At 48.3% G+C, this 24,889-nt stretch overlaps 1 long non-coding RNA gene across 2 annotated transcripts in view; it reads right to left on the bottom strand.

The window, feature by feature from the left end:
• Positions 1 to 5,428: 5,428 nt before the first annotated feature.
• LOC147916205 (uncharacterized) overlaps positions 5,429 to 24,889 on the bottom strand; it is a 33,420-nt gene continuing 13,959 nt past the window's right edge. The window contains exons 3-4 of one of the 2 annotated variants that reach the window (XR_015553131.1): positions 23,112 to 23,333; positions 5,429 to 8,173 (exon numbers count right to left, since the gene is read on the bottom strand). This is a non-coding gene — a long non-coding RNA (uncharacterized LOC147916205). Of the gene's footprint in view, positions 8,174 to 12,885; positions 13,547 to 23,111; positions 23,334 to 24,889 lie in introns of those variants that run through there. The other variant, XR_015553132.1, reaches the window with a different exon arrangement.

The following is a 24,889-nucleotide window of genomic DNA, read 5'->3' as shown; positions in this document are numbered from 1 at the left end:
TTTTTTTGCATGTGGCTATCCAGTTTTCCCAACACCATTTGTTGAAGAGACTTTCTTTTCCCCATTGTATGTTCTTGGCTCTGAGTCTTGTTTTTTAATCCATCCCACCACTCTGTGCCATTGGATTGGTAAGTGCAATCCATTTACATTTGGTGTGATTATTGATATATGAGGGCTTAATACTGTCATTTTATCTTTTTTTTCTGGTTGTTCTATATTTCCATTGTTTTTTTTCCCTTGTGTTTCTGTCTGCCATTTTAGTTTGGTGATTTTCTATAATGTTTTTTCACTTTCCTCTTTTTTCATGTTTTATGTCTCTGCTCTAGATTTTTGTTTTGTGGTTACCATGAGGATTGTATACATCTCATAGATAAAATAGTCTTTTTTCTGCTGACAGCATCTCATCTCCATTTGCTTATACAGATTCTATCCTTTTCCTCCTCCATTTTATGTTTTTGTTATCACAAATTATCCCTTTTTATGTTGTGAATTCATTACCATATTGAAGTAACTTGAGTTATTTTTAATGCTTTTTTTCCACCTTTAAACTTTAGGCTATATTTAACACCCTATTAATAGCTATTGCTTTGCAATTTTATAGTTCTGTCTATTTATCACCTTACTCAAAGTTTTGTGTACTTTTGCCTTTTTGTTTCTGGTAGAAGAGCTCCTTTCAACATTTCTTGTAAGACAGATCTAGTGGTGGAGAACTCCCTCAGCTTTTGTTTGTCTGGAAATCCTTTATTTCTCCTTCATATCTGAAGGATAACTTTGCTGGATAGAGTATTCTTGGGTTATCTAAGATAAAGTATTTTATCTTTCAATATTTTGAATATGTCTTTCTGCTCTCTCCTGGCCTGTCCTTCCTCTCTCTCCTGCTGAGAAATCTACTGATAGCCTAATGGGGGTTCCTTTGTAGGTTACTGTCTTTTCTCTCTGGCTGACTTTGAAATTCTTTCTTTGTCCCTGACTTTCGACAGTTTTATTATCACGTGTCTTGGAAAAGGTCTTTTTGGATTGAGATAATTGGGAGTTTTATTATCTTCATATACTTGTATATCCAGTTCTGACCCAATTTGGGAAGTTCTCAGCTATTATTTCTTTGAATAAAGTCTCTGTTCCCTTCTCCCTCTCTTCTCTTTCTGAGATACCCATTATCCTCATGTTGATTTTTCTAATGGATTCAGATATTGCTCATAGAATTTCTTCATTTTTTAAAAATCTTAGTTCTCTTTCATCTTCCACCTGAATCATTTCTAGATTTCTATTTTCAAGCTCGCTAATTCTCTCTTCCATGTTGTTTTATTTCCAATGTTTTCTACTGTATTCTTCATCTCATTTATTGAATTCTTCATTTTCAGAATTTCTGTTTGTTTTTTTTTAGAGTTTCAATCTCTTTGATAAAGTATACCTTTTGTTCATTAATTTTATTCCTGAGCTCCTCGAACTGTCTTTCTGAGAGATCTTGTAGCTCACTGAGTTTCTTCATGATAGCTATTTTGAATTCTCTATCAGTTAGATTGCATGACTTAAAGTTTGTTTTCTGGAGTATTCTTATTTTCCACTGGGGTGGGGGGGCCAGCTTTGTGAGCCCTGCTGTGGCTGGGGGGGTGACTGAGGTTGTGGGCTCCACTTCTGCTCTTGCCCTGTTCCCTGTGGCACTGGGCACTGCTGTGGCCAGGTGGCCAGAGTCACGTGCACTGCCTCTGCTGCTGCTGCTACTGGGTTTTCTGGGGGCACTGGCATTGCTGCTGCTGGGGGCACTGGGTTTGTGGGCATTGCTGCTCTTCTGGGTTGGCCAGGGTCATGGGTGCCACCACCACTGCTGCAGGGGAGGAGGTACCTTGGTCATGGGCACCACCACAGTTCCTGGAGCCTCTGGTCTCAGGCACCACTGCAGATCCTGGGGCCTCAGGTCACGGGTGCAGCTGCCACTGCTGGGGGAAAGGGAGAGGCTGAGTCTCAAGTGCTGCCTTGATTCCTGGAGCCTCTGATCACAGGTGCTTCTATGGTTCCTGAAACCTCAGGTTGCAGCACTGCCATTGATGCTGGGGACACCGAGGTCTTGAAAGCAGCCCCCACTTCCAGGAGGGCTGGGGTCACAGGCACAACCACTACTACTTGGGGAGGGGTGGCTCACATGCGCCACCATAGTTCCTGAAGCCTCCAGTCTCAGGCACTGCAGCAGTTCCTGGAGCCTCCAGTCATGTGTGCCACAGTGAGTCTCCATTTGTGGGTGCCTCCTCAATTCCTGGAGCCTCCAGTCATGTGCATCACCTCAGTTTCTGGAGCCTCTGTTTGTGGGTGTTGCTGTGGTTCCTGGTGCCTTTGGTTTTGGGAGCCGCTGCCACTGCTCTCCTGATTCCGTCACCTCTATGAGGTCCAGTCCACTCGCCTTCAGATGTACTGACGTATGGATCTCTCAGGCATTCTGGTATCCTGTGCAGAGGATCCTTTGCTGGTCTATGGATGTCCTACCGGTTGTAACTTAGAAGGAGACAAAGGGAGCAGCTCATGACACCATGACACTGATGTCACTCAATCTTTACTTTCTTAATAATGTCCTTTGATGCACAAAAGTTTTTAATTTTGTTAAAGTCCAATTTACTTTTTCTTTCGTTGCTTATGCTTTTGGTGTCATATGTAAGGATCCATTGCCAAACCCAAGGTCATGGAGATTTAAATGTTTTCTTTTTTGAGTTTTATGGCTTTATCTCTAATATTTACATTGCTGATCCATTTTGAGTTAATTTTTGTATATGGTATGAAGTAGGGGGTCCAACTTCATTCTTTTGCATGTAGATATCCAGTTGTCAGGCACCATTTGTTGAAGAGACTATTCTTTCCCCCACTGAATGGACTTGGCACGCTTATTGAAGATCAGTTGGTCATATATATAGTTTTATTTCTGGACTCTCAATCTACTCCATTGATCTATATCTCTGTCCTTATGCTAGTGCCACACTGTTTTGATCACTGTGGCTTTGTGGTAAGTTTTGAAATTGGAAAATGTGAGTCCTCCAACTTTATTTTTCTTTTTCAAGATTATTTTCACTATTCAGGGCCCTTGTAATTTTGTATGAATTTGAGAATCTACTTTTTCATTTATGTAAAAAAGGCTGTTGGAGTTTTGAAGGGGATTCCATTGAATCTGTAGATCACCTTGGATTCCAGTGTCATCTTAATAGTTTTATGTCTTCCAATCCATGAACATAGAATGTCTTTCCATTTATTTAGGTCTTTTAAAATTTTTTTCAGCAATGTTTTGTAATTTTTAGTGTACAAGCCTTTCACTTTCTTAAAAGGGGAGGGTATTCTAGTGCTTATTGTACTATTATCCCAGCTTGTCTGTATGTTTGAAAACTATTAACATAAATTTGGGAAAACCAAACATACAAAGAAGTGAAGTCCAGTTTAAATCACAATATGAATGTATATCCTGTTGTAAAGCCAAAGCTCCTGCCCTCACCAGCTCAGGCCAGGCTGGGAAGGGATCATGGGGTCTGTGCCTTCACACTCAAGAGTTGATCCAGCCAGGCTGGTGCAGATGAGGGAGGAAGTGCAGTGGGACACAAGGTGACAGAGAAAATCCCAGCCCTTTCTATTTAGCAGATGCTGGGGGTGCGTCTCTATTGGGTGTCCAATGTCATTTCTCATGGTGACCTTGCCACAGGTGGGAGGTGGGGAGTGAGGGAGGGCGTATCTGTGGTCTTCTTTGAGGACGTACACGGACTGCCCCCCTGCACAGTCCCTAAGCTGGATCCCACATTTTCTGACTTCTTCCTTCTCATCAGCTCCCAGCCTTGCTGTGCCCCCAGGCAGCCTCACCTGGCAGGCCACCCTCTTAGGCAGGGTCTTTTTAGGACGACTCACAACTGATACCTTGGGGGCCAGTGTCACTTGGTTTTGGGAAAATTCATACATCTTTACCTTTCCACATTCTGCACATACAGTCTCTCCTCTGCCCAGCACTGCCAGTCACCAGCTCCTCTTCTGTCTCTTCCCAGCGTCTCTAGGCAGGGCTGTCCACATCTCTTGAATCCCTGAGGCAGATGGGGTGCTGTCCATCTCTCTCAGGGATGCTATGTGTCTGTTCCCTTGTAGCAGAAATGAGCCTGTGGGTGCAGGAACTCAGCAGACCTCCCCCCAGTGCTGGAAGCCCATTTCCCAGTGACAGACCCCCCTCCAGGGTCATGTTGGGGAGGCAGGACTAGAGGTTGATGGTGGGAGACCAGGGCATGTGTGTCTAGCAGCTTTCTTTGAAATGGGTATGTTCTCAGCCAAAGCTCAGGCAAAGTCCCATCCACATTGTCACACCATTTTGAAGATGTGGAAATAGGACTCAGAATGTCCTCTTTTAAAGTGGGATATGTGCAGTCCTTAGAAGGTGCAGAGTGAGAGACTGGTCGCCTCAAGGATCCCTATCCCTGTGACCCCATCGTATGAGACAGTGTGGTTAGGAGGGCAGTGGCATGATCTCTGTCCCAAATAAGGTCACTGAGGAGGAAGCAGGTGTCTGAACACGTTCAGGAGGAGGATGCTGGAGCTGGCGGCTATGGTGCATTTGGCTCTGACACATCCTACCAGGGACACTTGGAGTCGTGGCAATATCAACTGGATCAGAGTGAGGTGGCTTTGGCCACAGCAAGGTGCCCCTTCCCTATTTTCTTTCTCTGTCATAGTGGGGCCATTTTTTAAAAATTAAAATTCTGACCAACCATTGCCATTGTTCTGCTCTGTGTCCAGCACTGAACCCTCATTCGGTCTCCCTCTACCCTGGCCCCCTCCCTACTTAATCCTAAGTGAACTTTCTCCTTTCATTTCTGTGAGACCACACCTCCCTCTTGAGGCACTAAAAGGAATAGCATGTTGTCTCCCATGGCCTTGGCTGTTTTCCAGGGTGACCCCAGGGGCAGATTGTGTGAGGTGTGTCTGGGGAGGCCGCCCAACTGGACTCAGTCAGTGCTCATTGTCTGCCAGACTGAAGGTGTTGGGGCCACCTTGGAATGACCTTGCGTTGTATCCACAAGAGCAGAGCAGCCACGAGGGGGCTCAGTGAACCCAACCCGGCAGGATTCAGGCCTAAAGGTGTGAGTGTCAGGCCACTGGCTCAGCCTCCCCATGGCTTCTGGAAAGCAGAATCCAGTCTTCAGTGAGATCACAAAGCCCACAAGAGAAGCTTCGTGTGATGGTCTGGCAGGTGGTGGGTGCTGAGCCTGAGTTATGCTCACGACGTCATGAGCCAATTGTACAACAAGGCCAAGGCCATCTTTGGAGACGGCGGGTGCTGGGTGCCCTGCTGCCGGCACGAGAGTCCTGGGCTCTGGAGTCTACCCGCCCCCAGTGACGCCTCACTATGTGTGACCATGGACAAGCCAAGTAATCCCTCCCTGCAGGGGTTTCCTCATCTTAAAATGGAGAAACCCACAGGGCCCTCACCAGGCAAGTGCTCAGTAAACGCAGCTGCTGTTAATTTTAGAGGAGGACTATTAGAAATTGATTTCAAAAGTCTGATGTTTATTACATTTAGTAATAAGAGAAATGACCAAAAGCCATCACATGTCCCCCTGGCACTCTTGAGCATCTGCATCTTGACCGTTATGTTGGGAGAGCACTATGTGCGGGAGGGAACGGCCCCTGGGCTCGTGGCCTCACCTGATGGTGAGTTCAGAGTTCATCCCCAGAACTCATGAATCTCTAACCCTGCAAAGTCTGGGACTCCACATCTCCAGCCCAGCCCCACCCTCCCCAAGTTGCAGAGGCATTCTATCCATGAAGTGTGGGGCAGGGGCTCCCTGACCACCAGCAGTGCACCTGACCTAGCCTTGTGTCAGCTGAGAGGCAGCAAGAGACCCACTTCCCATCCACCCTGCCTGGTTCCTGCAGCACACTGAGAGCTTGGCAGAAAATCTGGGCCTCTGTGGACAATTCTATACATTCCCATGGTAAGGGGCTTCACTGGCACCCCATCCTCACAAAGAGCCTTCAAAGGAAGCAGGTCTGTGACACGCAGTAGCAAATCAACTTATCCTGGGTCCCTGGCAGACAGGTCAATAAATTAAAATCCACCCCTGTCAGGGGCCCATCAGGCCAGTCACTCCTGTCCCACCAGCGACTTCCCATGCGGAGGATGCAGGGCAGGGAGTGGGGGCAGACTGCAAAGGCAGGTGGAGGACCTGCATGGAAGGCAGAGGATTTTGATGCGGACCCCAGTTTGAATCATTGCTCTGCTAATAACAGCATCAGGACCTTGGAGCTTCAATTTCCTTATTCGTAAAACTGGAATCAGAATCCCTTCCTTCTGGAATTGTGAGGAGGCACGGCAGTCCTTTGAGAAAAGGGCCCAGCCCAAGTCTGGGAGGGACGGATGTCCACCTCCCTCTCTCTCCGTGAATCCATCCCAGCAGCCTGTGGGCTGAGCAGAGTGCCCAGCAGCCCCTCAGAGAGGCGGCCTCTCTGTGTGCTCCACAAAGCTGGGAGTGGCACTTTGGGAAGCAACGCCCAGGATCCAGTGGCTCTGGTGGCATCACTTGGACGTGTCAGTCTGGGGACCTCCAGGCCCTCGGTGAGCACCCTGAGAGCAAGGCTTTCGGAGGCCCCTCCTGACAGAAATGTGAGAGAAGCAGGTCCTCCAGCCCCCTCAGACCCGCTCAGTGATTTGTGTCTTAACCAGCCCTCCAGCTAAGTAGGCAAATGGCTGCCCCACAGAGACCACCACAGGAAGGAGGGGTGCTGGCTGAGCTTGTGGGAGGAAATCCTTGCCTTCAACCATGTCTGAACCACACCCTGCTGGTGTGGGGCATGTGCAGCTTCCCTGGTAGCTAGGATGTGGGAAGTCCCTGCTCTTGGCCAGGCTCTGCCCTGTGGCCCTGGGTCCCTCTGCTGCAATGACCACTGCCCCAGGGGGCCCGCTCCAGCAAGACCCCTCACCGGGCGGGTTCCTGGCACTGTGCAGTTGTGGGAGCTGGCACAGCAGCAGGGGCCAGGGGCAGATGAGGCAGGAGGGTCTCCCGCTCTGAAGGCAGCCATAGCCTGGGCAGGAAGGCACCACACGGTGGCCTGGGCTGACCCTGCAGGTCCATTTTTCCCTGTGGGCACCTTGGTTGGAGACAGCAGAAGGCAGCCCCCAGGGGAGGACAGCAGCCCGTGGCCAGCAGTCCCACCCCACGCACATGTGGCGACCCTAGGGGCGGGAGCAGCGGGAACCCTTCCTGGGTCTGAACAGCCTGTATTCCTGAGAGCTGTGATGGAGCCTGGCCACCCTTTTGTGGGACAGGGGCATGGGGCTCAGGGGTGCTGTGCACGGAGGGGGCTTCAGCGAGGAGGAGTTGACCCTCTGAGTCCACCCTGGTCTGAGCAAGTACCTGGCTGCCGACCCCCGTGCACTGAGCGGAGGTGTGGACCTAGATGCCTCAAGACGGCAGGCTCTTCCAGGGATGATGGCCAACATAATTCACTGTGGGCCCACCTGGGCCCCAAACCCAGGTTTGTTTGTTTTTGTTTCTGCCTATTTTTGTTTATTTCTTTAAAGACCATCTCCTTGCAATTTCCAGAGAGAAAATATAAAACAAGAAACAGACCTGGTTTCAAACACGTTAACAGTGTGCTGGAGTTTCCGGCATTCCTGATATCATTGTTACAGAAGAATGCAGCTTACTCCCGGGCATGCGGTGTTCCTGGGGAAGAAACACGATTTTTCTTCTCCTCCTACTGGGATGCTCTCCGGCTAAGTCACCGCTCCTGCTCTTTGACGTGTTTTCCACATAGAAGATATGGAGCCTGGAGGTCATGCTGACGGTTGGAGTAGGCCATTCCCATCCCATGCCAGGACCAAAGGATGCCCCACCCACAGGAGCTGCCCCGCGGCCTCACCACAGACCAGGCCTGACAGGGTACTCATGGAGAGCCTGCCGTGTGTGGGCCCAGGGCTTCCTCTGTTCACCCACGCAATCCTCACGGACCGGTGAGGGAGAAGTACCGTGACCAGCGAGGCTCTAGTGCAGGAGGCTGCCTGATGGCCATGGGCAGTGTGCTGCGGCCTGAGGCTTTGCACTCGCAGCCTGGATCACTCCCAGCTCTGGGTGGGGCTGACAAGGGTGTTGTGAAAGTCCTGCAGCAGACGCTGATGCACTGAAGGTTGAATCACTGCTCGAGGCCAGGGCCAGCAGACTTTCTGCAAAGGGCCAGAAAGTAAATATTTTAGGCTTTGGGGGCCACATACAGCCTCTGCCGTATAGTCTTCTGATTCTGATGCTTGCTAAAGTATGAGAACCACTGGCCTAAAAAATGAAGAGATGGCCCTGGACCCTGTGGGAAGGACTTGGGAGAGAAGGGTAGACTAACAGCAGGACTGCGGGAATGAGGAGCCAGCGATGGTTCCAGAGAGGGATGCTGCGGCTGCCTATGGGCCATCCTTGTGAGGAGTGCTTGTGCTGGACCTGCCCTCCCTGAGTTCCTGCTCCCTTCATCCCAGTGCGGGGCTTACACGGCCCCATGTGCCACCCAGGATCTGGCACGCTTTTAGAGAACCCGATCATGCAGGGCTGACTTTATGGGGTGCAACCTGGGCAGTCAGAAAGGGTTGCAGTTTGCAAGGCTTCGCACAAATGTGGTAGCCAGTCCTGTGGACTCTGTCTTGTTCAGCTCATGTCCCTCTGGGGGTGCCAGCCTCTCCCAGTTTGCCTGGAGTTCCCCAGTTTTAGCACTGAAAGTCCTATGTCCCAGGAAACCCTCATTCTCGGGCAAACCAGGGCAGTTATGACGCTAGCCCTCTGCTCAGAAAAGGTGAGGAGGGCATGCAGCTGCAGAAGCCTTGATGCACAGCACCCCAGCTCCAGCCCACGGCCTGTGGGGCTCCCCCCTGACAGCCCTGACGCTCTTTCCTGAAGCTGCCCCGTGATTGGGAAACCTGCCTTTCACCCCTCGATTATGGTGCAGTCCTCATGCTGAATCAGTGACCCCACAACGAGTTGAATGAGTCTCAGCTCAGAGGGGCCAACAGTCAGGCTGTGGGGAAGGTGCCACTGGCTGCTGAGCAGGCATGGAGGATGGCAGCTGGCACAGAGGAGGCCTGGCCCCGTGGCTCCCAGTGTGAGGAGGCAAAGCTGCCTGAGCCACACACACCAGGGCGCTCTTCTGCACACTGTAGGGCTGGAGCCCTATGAAAACGAAAATGCCCCAGCAACAAAAGCTTAGGATACGTATTAAAAAAAGATTTCATTTATAATAGCAACAACATATATAGGGTCCTTATGAATAAAAGTAAAATGTATATGGTCTCAGAGCAAACTGCAAAACTTTTGGAAAGACATTAAAGAAAATCTAAATAAATGGAACAATATATGTGAAAATGTCAATTCTCCTCCAATTCATGTAGACTCACTGCAATACTAACACAATCTGAGCAGCTTTCTTGGGGGAGGGATTTGTCAAACTGCTTCTATAATCTGTATGGAGGAGCAGTGAGCTAGGACATCACGAAGACGAAGAACAAGGTAGGAGGATTGCCCAACAGACCTTCAAGATGCCATAAAGCTGCAACAACTCAGACAGGGTGGCACTGGTACAGAGAAATAGAAGCTGACTGGGCAATCACACAGAGCGCCCAGCAGCAGTCCTCCCCACGAGTGGACACTGGGTTTATGACAGAGCTCGCAGGTGAGTGAGCAAACCATGGGCTGAGAAATCAATTTGCTAGAACCATTTGTTATCCATACGAAAGACAAAATAGAATTGTATCTTTGTTTTAAACCATAAACAAAAATAAATTGCAAATGGGTTAAAGACCTAAATCTAAAAAAATCAAAAATTTAAAACTGTTAGAAAAATCTACAAGAGACTATATTTTTGAATTTGCTGTAATGATTTCATAAACAAAACACAAAAGCACAAATCATGTAGGAACTTGATGACATCATCAAAAAACAGCAATAAAAACAAAAAGACCACTCATAGACAGGGAGAAAATAGTAGATTAGTATTCAGAATGCACAATGAAGTTGCACAAATCAATAAGAAAAAATATAGAAAAATAGGTAAAAGACATGAAAAGGCATTTCACAGGAGAGGAAGTGTGGATGGCCCAGAAGCACATGAAAAGATGCTTTGCCTCATTAATCACAGAGAAATGCCAAGAAAAATCACAGTGAAATATTATTTTATACCCAATGATGGCCCAAAATGAAAGTTTCTGACAGTATGAGAAGTTCTGTTCTCTGCCGGAGGAAGGGTCCCTCACTGCCAAGAGGAGAGCAGTTCGGCAGGGGGAGTGAAGTGGGGGTACACTTCCTCACACCAGCGATTCCAGTCCAACAAGTAGAAAGGTGAGAATAGGGCTTTCCATGGCTGGTGGGAGTCATTGTGAGCCATGAAGCTAGTTCAGTGGGTCAAGGCCAGCATTCAAAAATGATAATAGACTAGAATTGAAATATCAAGAGTACACTGCGGGCAGTTAGAGCGAGCATTATTTCATAGAACTCTTGGAAACATATGTGTACTGGGTTACAATATAAAATCAATTTTTCCCTGCAGAGCACAGTAAAAGACTGTCTGGAAGCCTCTTCCCTAGAGAAACTATTGTCCGTGCATCGGGAGAATCAGCCATGATTATTCATTGCTGTGCTTGGAAGAACAAAAAATTGTAAACAAATGAAAGGCTGAGAAACAGGAGAATGGACTGTGGGATATCCTAACAGTGGGGTTTCTGCAGGGAGATGAGTGCACCAGAAGGGCAGCTAGGGCGTGGGTGTGGGCCGAGACCTACAGCTGAGTGAGAAAAGCCAGCTGCTCTACAGAATGATGCCATGTATGCAAAATACAAAAACTGCAGGGCACAAGGACTGTATAGAGTTTAGGGATTAGTATATATTGACTACAAGTATGAAGGGATGTGTGGGGCTAACAATAAATACCCAATTCAGGACAGTGGTTGCTTCTGGGTGGAAGGAGGTGTAGGCAATTGGGAAGAGGGGTATGGGAGCAACGTTTTATTTCTTAAGGGAGTGGTGGGCACATGGGTATCCATTGTGTGGTCTTGATATCTTTGGTGTCTCTTTAATGGTACTAAATAAATAAAATTCTCTTGTGGGAGATTTACCAGTTTTTCACACTGAGGTGTGAACAGCTGATCAACCCCTTCCACCCTGGGATGAGAGGATGAGGTTTTAGGGAACATGCAGGCACCACCCCCTCAAGAAAACAGGAAGGAGACCCTCTGCTGAGGCAGAAACAATGGGACATTCCCAGCGCACTGCCTGCCGTTCCCCAGGTGCCCATCTCCTCTGCACTGAACTCCTCGTGACTTCTGAGCCCCACCTGCACGCCTGCCCCAGGCTCCATGCTTCTGCTCACGAGCTGTCCTCCCTGTGCCTGCATCCAGTGTCCTTATCCTCACCCCTCAAGATGGAGTTGGGGCCTCCTGGGAACTTCTCCTGAAGAGTATCACCAATAGTGCCCTTCTGGGGATCCAGGATCCCTGAGCACGCCTCTATCAAGTCCCTTTCCTCCCTGTATATTACTGTCTGTGTGCTGGTCTTCCCACTGACCTAACTCCCTGAGAACAGGGACTGTCTAGAGGTTATTTGCTGTGTCATCAACTCCTGGCACAGAAAAGACACATAGTATGCACCAGATGATGAAGAAATGGAATTAAAATGTTCTTAAAAAATCAATCATTCATGTCATTGACATTACAGGGTGAATGAGCTCCCATCTCCTGACTTGAGAGTAAGATTATAAACAATATGGTGGAGGACACAAGTAATTGACCCCCCATTACCTGAAAAGATGGTGAGTGATGAGGGCAGGATGGGGGCACAGGCAACCTGGACTCCAGAACCCACTCTGCGGCTGGTCCGCAGCCAGAAACTCCGACGACTATAGAGATGAATCTCCTCTCTTCTCGTCCTTTCTTTTACATTTTGGGTTTTGGGGACTCATTTTGTCTCTATCTGCTTCGTTTCCTTAAAAATTAGCTGCCTAGCATCAAAATGAAGAAAATACTTCTTCTTTTTGGAATAAATTTAACAAAAGAAGTGCAAGATTTGTGCACTGACAACTACAAAACACTGTTGAAAGAAATTAAAGACCTAAATAAATGGAAAGGCATCCTATGGTCACGGATTGGAACACTTAATATTGTTAAGATGGCAATACCCCCCCAAATGATCTACAGAATCAACATAATCCCTATCAAAATCTCAGCTAACTTTTTTTTTTGGCAGAAATTAACAAGCTGATCCTAAAGTTCATATGGAAATTCAGGGACCCAGGATAGCCAAAACAATCTTAAAGGAGAATAATAAATTTGGAGAACTCACACTGCCTGATTCCAAAACCTACTACAAAGCTATGGTAATCAAGACAGCATGGCACTGGTATAAGGAGAGATACATAGATAAGTGGAATTCAATTGAGGACAGAAATAAACCCTTAATTTATGGTCAATTGGTTTTTGACAAGTATGCCAAGATAATTCAACGGGGAAAAGAATAGTCTTTTCAACAAATGGTGCTGGGACAACTGGATATTCACATGAAAAAGAATGAAGTTGGACCCCTACCTCTTATTGTATACAAAAATTAACTCTAAATGGATCATAGACACAAATGCAAGAGCAAAAACTATAAAACTCTTACAAGGAAGCACAGCAGCAAATCTTCATAAACTTGGGTTAGGCAACAGTTTCTTTTATATGACAACAAAAGCATAACGGATAAAAGAAAAAATAGATAAACTGGACATCATCAAAATGAAAAATGTTTGTGCTTCAAAGTACACTATCAAAAGTGTAACAAGACAACCTTCAGAATGAGAGAAAATATTTGCAAAATATATATCTGATAAGGGTCTAGTATCCAAAATATATAAAGAACTACAACAAAAATAAAAAGACAAAATCTCAATTTTAAAAGGGCAAAGATTTTAATAGACATTTCTCCAAGTGGCCAACATGCACATGAAAAGATGCTCAACGTTATTAGTCATCAGGAAAATGCAAATCAAAACTACAATGATATACCATTTTATACCCATTAGGATGGCTACAATAACAAGTGTTGGCAAGGATGTGGAGAAATTGGAATCTTCATACATCACTAGTGGGAATGTACAGTGGTGTAGCGTTTTGGAAAACAATTTGGCATTTCCTCAAAATGTTACACACTGAGTTGCCATATAGTCTAGAAATTCCACTCCTATGTATATACTTAAGAAAAATGAAGACATATGTCCAAACAAAAACTTGTACATGAATATTCATAGCAACATTATTCATAAGAATCAAAAAAGTGAAAACTACTCAAATGTCCATCAGTTTATGAACAGATAAATAAAATGTGGTATGTCCATAGAGTAGAATAGGATGCAGTCATAAAAAGAAATGAAATACTGACACATGTGACACCATGGATGAATCTTGAGAACATGATGCTAACTGATGGAAGCTGCTCACAAAAGACCACATATTGTATGATGCTATTGAAACGTCCAGAATAGGAAAATCTTCATTTTCCGTAGAGACAGAAAATAGATTGGTGATTGCCAGGGGCTGGGGAGAAAAGAGGACAGAAAGTGATTGCTAACAAATATAGGGCTTTTTTCAGAGAGGATGAAAATGTTCTAAAATTAGAACAACTATGTGAAGGTTGCACAATTCTATGAATATACTAAAAACCATGGAGTTGTCCACTTTAAAAGGGTGAATTTTATGGTATATAAACCATATCTCCAAGCTGCTACAAAAAAAATGAGCTGCCAGTGCAGCAGCCCAAGAGGGCATAGGGCAGGTGTAGGTGCTCCACGAGGCCTGGCCTCAGACCCAGCTGTCTGCTGTGTTTCTCTGAGGCAAACCCCCTCCCTGGGCAACCCAGATGTCAGCAGGCACATTTTGGGTGGACGTGACTATTGGGTGATTAATGCCTCCTGATCAACAGCGTGTTTGCCTTGACTTTACCCCCCCGTTAGTAAACAGGCTCCTATGGTTGAAGGTGACTGCTAAGGAGTGTAAGTGGTGGTCAACATTCACTGCCAACTCATGGCCTGGGGAATTCCTCAACAGGGAGCTTTGCCTTGACTGATGGTCAGAGTCTGTTGTCCAGCAGGGACCTGCTCATTGCTCAGTTTCCTGTGGCTTCACCCTCTGTGCAGTCTGTCTGCTGGCTTTTAACCATGACAGGACAAGCGTCACCTGCCTCCACAGCGTTATGTGCCACCTCGAGCAATGGTGCTGGGGATTTACCATAGTGCCAGCTTCCCTGAGGCCTGGTGTTTCCCCCTCTGAGCCCCAGAGGAAGCTATGAGGAGCCAGCACACCACAGGCTCACCTCCTCAGCACTCCCAGACGGTGGGCATGGGCTCCTGTGAGGACCTTTCTCCTGGGCTACCTAAGCTCAGGCATGGTCAGGTCCAGGCCTCTACCTGATTCCTTGTGGCACCAAGCAGGGGCTGAACCACGTGGCCGAGTGACCAGCTGGTGCATTCCTCTGCTAGAGGAAGGGTCAGGTGTCGGACCTCTGACCCGGGTCAGTCAACCTTTCTGGGCTTGAAATGCAGATAAGCACAGCTCACTTGCAGTTGTTAACAGAGCAAACACACTCTGGGCCAGACAGATGCAGGCTGCTCAATACAAGAGGTGGTGGTAGTTATTCTTAGACCAGATTTTCCATAAAAACACACCTCCTCAGTCTTCTCAACCTTCACTCTCAAGTTCCATCTTCTCTGCCCTCAAGCAGATCAAGCAGTGTGTGGAGGAAACTGGAGAAGGCTGGCCCTGTTCCAGGGCTTCAAGGGACCAGCTGGTCCAGTGAACTGTGAAGTCGTGTGCTTTTGCACTTCTTCCCTCCCTCAGCACCAGCTCCTTTCCATTTTGTTTCCGTCTGATCCTTGATCATTTGCCCCTGGATTGTGACCCCTTCTATAGCAGTGGATGTTGGTGATCAGACTTAAATTAATCAAGTTTGCACAGCACTCCAAAACCTCGAGGGACCCATGTGGAAGGAAAGACAGCAACTTATGGGATGAATTACTTCCTATGTCTTCTTCCCTGTCACTCTTGCCCTGAGTCCCCACCGCTATCATGATCTAGCAGCCTGAGGATGGCAGGAATTGCGAGAGACCTCTTGGAGTAGCTTGGAACTCCTAGAAGGCCAGTGCAACTCATTCTTATCTCACTGATGGGAGAAAAATATGTGTGAGTAAAGTGCCAGGAATCCTGAGGACTGGGCAGGGGTCTATCTAGTTGTGTTTCTGGTGGGTATACTCAAGGAATGCAGGTTTGATTTCTCTAATACCATCCATCCATCCATGTATCCACCCAGACATACATCCAGACATCCAACATCCATTTCCTGGGCACCATCTCAGCTTGGTACTATAAGCCAGGAGCACTGCCAGGAGTTGAAGGACACTTTACCTGTCCTTCAGGGAGCTCAGAGATATGTACACACAACAGTACATAATAACTATGTGAAGCAGATGGTAACTACCTGCAATCAGCCATAAACAAAATGTTATTGGAGCTGCAGCTGGGGGTGAGTTTGGATTGAGAGGAACCAGGAAGGCTTAGTGGAGGAGAAAGTTTTTGATAGATGGGAAATGGGGTGGCGCTGGGATTAAGGCAGTGAGTGGAGATGCTTAAGGGAGAGCATGGCTGGGGCAAGGGATGCTGCTGGGATGGGATTCATTCTGCTCCCCTGACCGGGAACTCCTGTGTGGCCAGTGTTGTGTTGAATACTTGTGCTGAATCTCACTTAAAACATAGGAGTTTGGACTTCATCCTCTAGGTCAGTGGTAAACAATCTTTTTCTGTAAAGAGCCAGAGAGTAAATATTTTAGGTTTTTCAGGTGTTATGGTCTATGTTGTAAATACTCAACTCTGCTGTTGTAACTTGAAAGGAGCCATAGAGAATGTCAACGAATGGGCATGACTGTGTCCAATAAAACTTTATTATGGACTCTAAAACTTAAATTTTATATAATTTCACATGTCAAGGAAGGATTCTTTTTATTTTTTCAATCATTTAAAAATATAAAATCCAAGTGATCTTATCAAAATGGTGACGTGGGAGATTCCAGCTTCTATGCCCCCACAAAGATCAACAATTAGACAGCTACCCACTCACATAAGCAGCTCTGGGAGGGCTCTGGAGCCCACTTAAGAAACTTGAGCAACACAGTGGAACAAAAGACCTGAGAATAACTGCACAAGAAGAGAAGGAAGACAGCTTCATTTTGTTGCATCATCCCCTCCCCCTGCGTCGGCATTGCTCAGCCCCAAGGAGGAACTTTCTCGCTAGAAAGAGTTCCTCCCACCAGGAAGGGCAGAGGGGAGTGGACACCAGTATTCCCAGCTTTTGGAGCACGAGCAACTGTGCCAAGTTCCCACTTCCGCTTCACCCAACTCGGATGGGCAAAGCTGAGTATGGAGACAGCGAGGAACAAGGAAGAAAAGCAGGGGCTGCCGACAGCAGCCACACTGCCGGAGCAGCTGGGCTTCACAGTGACCTGTTCTGCAGACAAACCGCAGATTTCGCCACTGAAGAAACAAACAGCCAGCACAGCTACTGGTGCCCCTGCAGATTTCACCAGCTTCTTCGCACAAGTGTCTGTGCTTGCAGACACACAAACACCTACGTCCCCGCTGCTTCCTCCTCCCCCCACTCCCAGAGCCTGGGAGCTGCAAAGGAGACACCTGAGGCCTCTGTGGCTGCAGGAGGACAAGAGGACAGCCTAGACCTCTGCAGGCACTGACTCTATAACCAAATCTTAAAGGTGACATTACATTACTTTGCAATCTTCCATGGAGTCACTAAGTCCAATCTACACTCAAAGGGAGGCGATTACACGAGCATGTGTAGACCAGGAGGTGGGGACTGCGGGGAGTCATTGAGGGAGTAAGGGGAAGACCCCATGAAGTTCATGCCCTGCTCAGAATCACAGACTGATGAGAAGGTGGAACTAAGTATGAACCCAGCCCTGTGTCAATTTTTGGGTCTTGGCTGCACCCAGGCTTTTTCCAGGGGCTCTGGAAAATGCTGTGTTGCTGTAACTGTGATGGCATGGGGTGAGGGTGAGCATTTGATAGCCTAGATGGGCATTTGGCCAGTTCTTGTCTGAGGAGGAGCCCAGGTCAGGGGAATCCCTGAGTGCAGCTCTGTCCACAACCCCCACCAGGATGAAGGGGCCCAGGGCAGCCTTTACGCTGAGCATGCTTATGCAGTTCTGAATTTAATCCCTCCTTGGATAATTGGAAAACTGAGGCCCATAAAGAGGCAGGGGCTTGCCCAGGGCACACTGTAGGCAGAGTGCAAAGGTAAGCGTGTGTTCTGACCTTCTAGGCCAAAGCTCAAACCATTCCCATAGGGTTTGCTTTGGGAATTAAAAACCCTAAGTCCTTGGGAAGCTCTTGCCCATCCCTCCCTATGTGGGGGCCGTTTTCTTCTGAGCATCCAGAACATGAGCACTAACACACACACACACACACACACACAAACACAGTGACATTAGATGTAAGGACGGACTATGGGGTGGGATCAGAAGAGAAGCAGACACAGGGGAGGTGACAAGAGGAAGAAAAAAGAGGTTGGAGGCATTACCTACAGGTGACACCACTCCTCCAATTTTATAGGTATTATCCCACACATGCCTGATGACGTCCCTAGGAAGTACATGCTAGAATAATCCCTATGTGCAGACAGGAGGCAGACAGGCCCTGAGAGGCACAATGGCTTATCCAGCATCAAGAACAGGTAAGAATGAGGAGTTGTGTCTGAACCCAGGTCTGTCTCAAAGCTGGGACTCTGGCTGTACCCAGACCTTCCCACGGCCCTGTGGAGTGGGGTGTGTTGGTGTAACTGCACAGACATAGTGTTGCATAGAGAAGGGGGGTGAGCAGTCAGCAGCACAGAGGACTGTTTGGATAGATGTTATCCAAGGAGGGGACTAGGGTAAGGGAACCCCAGGAAGTGAAGTCACTTCTTTGACAATAGACCCCAACAGAACTTGGAACCCCCATAAGCAGACACCCACATTCTAGTGACAGCCTCATACCCAGCTCACTTGGCCAGAGACACTCAATAATGAAAGATGTTCTCCTGCTGTACCCTGACTTCCTAGGGCTCTGGCTTCAGGAAACTCCTGAGTGAGAGCCTTTTCAGACACTGGCAGACATTGGCTCAACCCTCATCCCTGACGCCTCTAGCCATTTTCCAGGAGGTCCCCTAAGGTAACACAAGGCAGCCTAGGGCCAGGCCAATCCACGCCAGGCCACCTCTGTGAGCCCTCCCTGAGCAGCCCCCATCTCCTCATTTTCAGTGTGGGGAGAGCAGGGACATGTGGGGACATGTGGCCCACTCTTGCCAGGAACAGGTCGGTGGGTGGTTGATAACCTGGTGGTTCTGTCATGTTCACACCCCAGGACAGGGCTGGTAGGGTGGAAAGAAGATTCCTAAGGTGCCTCTTATCTGTGCCAATGTTAATCCGAGGCCGTCAGGCTGTCATCTATTTCCCTCCTTGGTGGAGGTCTGTGCAGACTGTGGCATGTGTGTGTCTGGAGTGGAGAGAGTCACATGGGTGTGAGAGCTGGCAAAGATAGCCAGACAGGGCCCTGAGGCTTTCCACCTGGCTGCTGGGTACTGTCTTTACAGAGCTCCCCACAGAAGCTGGGACAGGAGCTAACTAATGGGGTCCTCTACTCCATCTCCCTGCAGGAGAAGAAGATGCCCAACACCACCAACAGAGTCCAGTGCTGGCTTAGGGTGAGTGCAGGTGCTGAGGGACCCAACACCCTGGGCCCCAACACAGCCAAAGAGGACCCCAGGTCCTAGAACACCCGATACTCCCCTGAGGTGCCTCCTAGAGCCTTGCTCCCAAAGGAATTTGGATCCATCTCTTCCCCCAACATTCCCCCAGTGCCCAGCCCCTGCCCTGGCCAGATGCAAAGTTAATGTCCACATATTTGTAGGAACATCAGAAAAGAGACTTTTATACCATTTCACCTCACATTCAATCAAGAATATTTTTGCCTTTTTCTACAGATTTTCCTCTCTTAACTCCTGCCCCCAGGTGTCCATGTTGACTCAATAATCCTTCTACACCTTCTCCAGGTCTTACACATCATCAGATTTAGTAGGGATGCTTTTACCCAAAAGGCCATGGGGCTCCAGGTATTATGTCTGTTGCTCTGCAATTTGCTGTCCCAAGGAACACATCCCTGTGGCCCCTCCAGGTCAGGTGCTGAGGCCTCACTAGGCTGCACAACATTCCAGAAGGGAGACTGGTCACCACAGTGATTCAGCCCTTCCCTGACGTGGGACGTTTGGTGGCCATTTCAACAGTGCTGCACTGAACACCCTGCATGTCCTACCATCCCAATCCCTCCCACCCCAGGAAAAGCCTCTCTGTTCTCATCTCCACAACAGGTTGTTTTGTCAGAAATCACAGGGCTGATGCTGTTCACACAGAGAGTTGCTGTCAATATTCAGCTAACAATGTTTAATCATTCTTCTCCTCAAATTCTACTTTTAATGCCAAGAACTTTTTCCTGCTATGGGCACTCATGTCCCACCTTTTACCACAAGTCACTGAGGGCTTGGGAGTTCGGTCTGAGCTCCAGCCCCCAACCCTCCTGCTACCCATGGTGCTGCCTCTGACCACATGTCCCTCCTCTGTCCCACCCCAGGGTGAAAATCCATCAATAGTCAACAAGGACGAGACACACACGGTGTGGACTGTCCAGGCTGGCATGCTGGAGAAGCTGGTGGAGCACCTGGTGCGCACCTTCCTGGGCAGTGATACCACTTACATCCACACCTTCCTATGTACATACAGAACTTTGGCTACCACCCTACAGGTGCTAGACCTGCTGTTTAAAAGATAAGCGCACTGCCCCCCACAGCCCAGTGTTGATTTGGCCACCTACTAGCTGTGAGTCTTCAGAACGTCACTACACCTCTCTAAACCTCAGTTTGCTCCTTTGAACAGTGGGTGAATAAAGGATCAACCTCAGAGGGATACTGTAGGGGTTCAATGGGGTCCTCATGGAAAGTGCTTTCTGATGCCTGGCCCTGTGGAAAGGTCTGCTGGAGGGGCCATGGTTGTGCTAATTAATCATTTTCCTCTTCCACATAATGAAGCTTCTACCTCATCCCTTACTGTCCCTGTGGCCTTGGGCTGAGTAGTTTTCCCATTTGAAAAGGAGATTTGAGATTCCATTTAGGGGTCCCTGTTCTGGGTTAAGCCAGAGCAGGGATCCCTCGGGCGAGCTGGGGCCCCAGGCCCACTCAAACATCTGTGATGCAGCTGGTTGGAGCTCACTCATTCATCACACAGAGAAGAGGCCCCGCTAGGTACAGACACTTGTCTAGGCACCGGCCGTAATCCAGGGCACAGAGCAGACAACACCCCTGTCCTCCCGGGCTCCATTCTAGTCCGGAGTCAGACAGTCACACTAGACTTCTCAGGCAAGGACTGTCCACAGTACAGTCGATGTCCTGTCCTTCTGTCTCTTCTAGATATGGGTACATCCTCCCATACTCCAGTGAGGACGGTGGGCCCCTGGACCAAGTGAAAAGGTGAGTGGGCTTTGGATCGAGTCAGAGGTGCTCCCCTCTCCACGCTGTGAGGGGAGTGTGGGGCCTGTGAATTGGGGATGCAGGCAGAACCTGGCATCCCACACATCTTGTGATGGCTACAGGAGGGCAGAGGTCTCAGGGATTCTCCTAGAAGAGAAGAAAGCACTCCTCGAGAGCTGCGGATGGGGCTGTGGGGGCTGTGGGAGAGCAGAGTGGGGCTGGAGGACAGAGTCAGTCCTTAAGAGAATCCATATCTGTCCCCTGCCCCTCCCAGCCCTGTCTCCACTCCCATCCTGGGACTCAGAACAGGAGGTGTGGGGAGCATCCTGCTCACTAATCTGGTAGAACCTCAACAGTGGGTGCTCAGCTGGTGCTCAGGGGCCTCAGTGAGTGCTCAGGGGCCAAATGACCCCCTCCCTGTTAAAGATTACAGTGGAGGGTGACCCACGTGGGGCACCTAGTCAACTAGGCAGCACGTAGGCATAGGCGCTAAAGTTTGAGGTATGAGGCAGGCCCTGGGAAGCCTGGGCAGGAGAAAAAGTCCGTCTGTTCCCTCATTGGTCAGATATCCATAAAGCACCCACTGTGTGCCAGTGAGGGCAATGAACAGAGTAGACTCCACTGCTCCCTGCCCTCATGGAGTTGACATTCCAATGGGCAGTGGGCCAGGAGACACACAGAGGAGTGTGTCAGGCTTCCCTGAGGAAAAGGAGAGGTGATCACACCATTGACCAAGGGCTCTCCCTTACAAAGGGCTGGCTTTTTGCCAGCCCCTCCTTGGTGACCAGGCCTGTCTCTGTAGGATGGCCAGATTGGAAGTGGACAGGAGTAAGACTGGCCTCTGGACAGCCAGGAGCAGGAGGAGGCATAGGAGCCGAGGCCCCCTCAGGGGTGCCTTGGGAGGGCCATGTGGAAGGAAAGGCCAGGCCTCCGACTCTGCTGTCCATCTGTCTATGCCCAGGACTGTATCCTCTATCCTGGGCACCTGGCTGGACCAGTACTCTGAAGATTATTTCCAGCCCCTAGAATTTTCCTGTCTGAAGATGCTGTTGGCCTATATGCAGCTCAACGTGCCAGGCTTGGACCTGAAGCACCATGCCCATCTTCTCTTGGCACAGCTGGAGCACCCCGAGTCCACTGAGGCAGAGATGGAAGGTGAGAAGGACTTGGAGTGGGTGATGTAGGCATGTGTGGAGGGGATGGGGCCGGGGCCACAATGAACAAAACCTCCAGAGGCTGGGGTTAGGCCAGGAGCAATGAGTACGCTCAGATCTGTGGCCATGGATTACAGTCTGGAAAGACTTTCTAGGGGTGGGTTCTTGGACTGAGACTTCATTGATTGGTAAGAGAGGTTTCATGTCTTTGCAAGGTACATGGAAGGCAGTCATACTGATGACATTTTCTCTTCTTGGAGCTACAGCACCAGCTCCAGAGCAAAATCAAGAGCCACCTGAAGAGCTAATGCCAGCTCCAACTGTAGTGCCAGCTATAGCTCCAGAAGGAGAGCAAACCCATGCCATAGCTCCTGTTCAAGCTTAAGAGCTAGAACAAGCGTCTACGCTATCTCCAGCTTCAGAGAAAGAATAGGCTCAAGCTACAGCTCTTGTTCAATCTCAAGAGCTAGAACAAGCACTTATGCCAGTGCCACATAAAGAGCCAGAGCAAGCTCAGGCAACAGCTCTCATTTAAGCTTAAAAATTAAACAAGCAACTACACCAGCTTCAGCTTTAGAATCAGAGCATGCTCAAGCCACAGCTTTAATTCAGGCTCAAGAGCTAGAACAAGCAGCTACACCAGCTTTAGATTCAAAGCCAGAGCAGGCTCAAACCACAGCTCTCATTCAAGCTCAAGAGCCAGAAAAAGCAACTACACCAGCTTCAACTTCATGCAAGTGCAGATTCAAACCATAGCTCTTGTTCAAGGTAAAGCCCTAGAACAACCACCTGCACCATCTCCAACTTCAGAGGAAGAGCAGGCTCAAGCCAGAGCTCTCACTCAATTTCAAGAGCTACAACAAATACATAATTCTAGACTCAGAGCAGGCTCAAACCAGAGCTCTCATTCAAGCTCAAGAACGGAACAAGCACTTACGATCATGAGTTTCATGGAGCCAAGGACATAGTGTGGGAGGTGGGCCAAGAGCTGGACTCAAATACCAGCAGGTGGAGCAGGGCAAGAAGTACATACTGCTGTGTGCATGGCATGCCCGGCTGAAAGGACTTCACGTAGTGGAGGCTGGAGGTGTGCAGACTGTCCCAGCGTTCTCTGCTCAGTGTTCAAATTAAGAGGGTAAACAAACACATAGGGATAGAGATTGGATTGGTGGTTACCAGAGGGGAAGGGGGGAGGGAGGAGGGTAAAAGGGATAATTCGGTACATATGTGTGGTGATGGGTTGTAATTAGTATTTTGGTGGTGAACATGATGTAATCTATGCAGAAATAGAAGTACAATGATGTACCTCTGAAATTTTTACAATGTTATAAACCAATGTTACTGCAATAAACAAAAAATTAAAAAAAAAAAAAAAGAGGGTATTTGGTACCTCCATGGCATTCAAAAGCGTCACATCCAAAATAACTGCTGGGCTTAAAGGAGGGCTTGGAGCTGCCTGGGAGCCAAGAGGAGAGGTCGGCCCTGGCTGCAGGCCAGTCCTTCCACCCTGACCTGGGCGAAACTTCAGAGACTGGACTGTTGTCCCTGGGGCACTTCGCCCCTCCCCTGCTCTTCTTCTTTCTTCTGTGTTTGTGGAGGAGGGGAGACGGTTCTGAAGAAATAAACAAACAATACAAAAAATTTAATGGGTAAGCATTTAATATCTTATTTTCTGAGGGGCTTTTAATGATGACTTGTGGGAAGTGATTACTAATTTGGATGGTTCTCAATTATGTTTGTCTTAGAGAACACAGAGTTGTCACTTCCTTGAGCAGGTCATATAACAGTGATATTAGCACTAACAAACAACAATAGCATTTACTAGTGGTCAAAGCCTTTCTATACCATTTCAATTCCTATTAGCTACAAATGCCCATTTACCAGACTGGGAAAGGAATGCTTAGGGAGGTTAAGTAGTTTGTAGAGCCACTGAGCTCATGAGTGGCAGAGTTCATGTCGTGAGCTTCTGCTCACAGCCCCGGTGCCATACAGCCTCCCTTGGCTCAGGTCTGTGGCCTCTAAGATCCTGGTTTCTGGCATCCTTTTGATGTTGGTTATGCTGTGTCTCTTAAATGGACAGTTCAGTCACATGAGAGAGGTGACAACCAACCACTTTGTGTCGCACCCTTCAAAGCTCCTTGGGAATTAATTTCTCTGAGTTCCTCACATCCTTCTCTGCACAAGCAGGACCAAGTCCTGAGTACAAATTCTACCTCAAAAATACAAAAGGAAAATGAAGCTCTCCAGAGGACTGGAAAGGTTAAGGCTGTCTGGAACACTAGCCCGAGGGATGGTGCCTTGCGGGCATACAAGTTGGTCCTCATGGTGTTACAGCTTCAGGAGGAGCCTGATCTGAGCTGAGTGGGAGAGTGGTGGCTGGCCGAGTGGCCACTCTGCTCCTCTCCTGCTTCATGTCAACATCTCATGAGCCAGACAACAAATGTGGAGTGATCTCTTCATGAGAGACTGCTCTTGTGTATTTAAAATCCACTTATGAGACTAAAGAGCCTCTTCCCTGTTCTAATCCTTTTCCATTAATGTACATATTAATTCAAGTAGTTAATATTTTGACCCTGAGATGTTAGGAGCTTGATGTGTATATAATAAGTGTTGGTCAAACAAACGTATTTATTGGGCAACTACTACGTGCTTGCATGGTGCTGGAGCTAGAAAGATGACTGAAATATAATACTTGTCCTCAAGGAGCAAACATACTAGTTGGAGATTCATTCACAAGTATTTATTCAGCACCTTTAAGTGCCCAGCACCAAGAAAGTGATAAAGAAGTAGCTATTTGTTGAACAGTGGTGATAAGTATAGAGGAGGACACTTCACCCAGCCCAGGAGGCGGGAGGTTAGGCTGGAGGGAAGTGGAGGGAAGGTTAGACATCCTAAAGGAAGTGATGACTGAATGGCCTTAAAGGATGGCTGGAAGTTAGCTGGCTAAGGAAGGATGAGGGCTGGGCAGACCTTCAAGAACGATAGAAGAGGGCACATTTCAGCAGTGAACATGGGGCTGCGTGTGTGGCGAAAACAGCACTCCTTTCACGTGAAAAGGTAGGACAGAAGGAATAAGTTCTGGGCTGTTGGAGGCCAGCAGAGGCTGAGGGCACACTTCACCCACTTTACTGAATTGCCTAGAACATAGATCTTAATTAAGATTTCAGA

This window comes from Ceratotherium simum, chromosome 9 (assembly GCF_057802395.1).
Source record: "Ceratotherium simum simum isolate JZ-2026a chromosome 9, ASM5780239v1, whole genome shotgun sequence".
In the NCBI taxonomy this organism is placed as follows: Eukaryota; Metazoa; Chordata; class Mammalia; order Perissodactyla; family Rhinocerotidae; genus Ceratotherium; species Ceratotherium simum.
This window is presented reverse-complemented; position numbering and strand designations above follow the sequence as displayed.